We start from the raw sequence: 1678 nt of genomic DNA on the forward strand, positions 1-1678 counted from the left end.
TCAGACAATAAGAAAAAAAATCAACTTCTCCCGTTGACTGAGCCAATCTATATAAAAAAAAAGTAAAAGAAAGACGTAACGGCCGCCGAAGCCAACTTGACTGGGAATCGATAAAAAAAAAATGATCGTACGTCTCTGATTAATCCAAAGTTGAAGGTGTACGAGGCGGGTCGAATATCGGGAATCGATTCAAGGAAACTTATGGAAAGCGTCTATCGATATCTGCCTTCGAAACTCGTGGCGATGGGATCCTCGTTTGGAAGCGATAGTCTTATCGCTTTCTCATCGGTTCCTTTATCATTCGTTCAGGTAAAACGCCCGTCTTATCAACAGGTGTGCGTGTCATCCTTGTGAAGGGAAAGATCTGCATTTAAAAGATACTTCAGGAGCCGTGGTTGACTCTTTCTTTTTATTTATATAAATCCGATGCGCTTTCACTTAATCCGCAGTCACAACGCATGTCATTTTCGCAGACTATACCGCGAACGATTTCTACTTTTCATGGAGGAGTAGAAGAGGGGAATGAAAAATGGAATCGAGTGAGTGCATTAATTCGTCGATATGCATTACGTCCTGCCTTTTGTGTTTTTCCCCTTGCTTTAAGTAACCCTTAGTCACTATTTATAGCACTATGACGTAAGAGCTGCCAAATGTACTATTTTGAGGAAAGAGTGACGTCACACGGATCTCTTCCACTTCTTGCACGAACGACGCTGTAATCCGGTGCCGCCATGTCTCTTTGTCTCATCGGTCCCTGTGCATATTCCTTCCGCCGACGGGCTCACGGGTCGCCGCGCCGCGTCCAGAGTGAGTGTCTTGGGATGTTTCCCGACTTCCGAGAAGGCAGAGTTCCGTCCGACCGTCGCGACCGCCACTCGTCCGCCCGCGACCGGAGAGGCGGGCCACAGCGACGTCAGGCTCCCCTCGCTGACGTCACGATCAATATCGGGTTAGCAGTTGCCGAACTCTCTTGCTCGTGTCCTCCTCCCCTTCGGCCAAGGGCACCGCTCTCATCGCTATCGATTTGGACGCATTTTTTTCTTCTCGTCTCTCTGTCTTCAAATCTGATCGCCTTCTTAGAAGAACCGGGAAAACTGGTCCGGTTCTAGAGCTTGGGGAGCCGAGCCTTGGGCATGGAAGAAGTGACGCACTGAAAATTCCAGGCAGTCTCCAGCATGCTCCCCTTCCCCTCATCTCCTGCTCGAAGAGGGGGTTGCTCCTTCGTATTTTTCCCCTCGTCGGCCTTTATTAACTTCCTTGCCGATGGATCCCAGGGGCTTCCTTCTCCTTCGAGCCTCGTCGGAGAAATAGCCCGGAGCCAATCTGCAAAGTTTCTCCATTCTCAATCTGCCACTAATACTTCCCTCTCCTTGGCCATCCAGTCCCTCCAGCGGCGCAGGGGAGCACCTCTGGCAACCTCCCTCTCCCCCTTGACATGAAATTCTCTCTCTGGCGGCGCGGTTAGTCTCGGCTTGGACAACAGTGCACGCGACAGCCTCGCCAGCCCGCGGATCGGGAACACGCCAAGCTGGTGAACCTCGACGGCGCCTGGGACACCACCCTGGGGGTAAGCGTCGGCTGCCTCGTGGACGTAGCTTTTTCCGCTAGTGCTATTCGCCATGAGGGAGGGAAGTGTCGCCTGTATGTGTATGTGTGTTGCGCCCGCTCAAGCGAAAGC

At 51.7% G+C, this 1678-nt stretch overlaps 1 protein-coding gene across 1 annotated transcript in view; it reads left to right on the forward strand.

The window, feature by feature from the left end:
* Window positions 1-1289: 1289 nt before the first annotated feature.
* The window catches only part of LOC119586370, a gene marked incomplete in the record, with an annotated part of 38470 nt that continues 38081 nt past the window's right edge, over window positions 1290-1678 (forward strand). The window contains 1 exon segment of the mRNA XM_037935081.1: window positions 1290-1567.

Source organism: Penaeus monodon, chromosome 21 (assembly GCF_015228065.2).
Source record: "Penaeus monodon isolate SGIC_2016 chromosome 21, NSTDA_Pmon_1, whole genome shotgun sequence".
NCBI classification, from domain to species: domain Eukaryota; kingdom Metazoa; phylum Arthropoda; class Malacostraca; order Decapoda; family Penaeidae; genus Penaeus; species Penaeus monodon.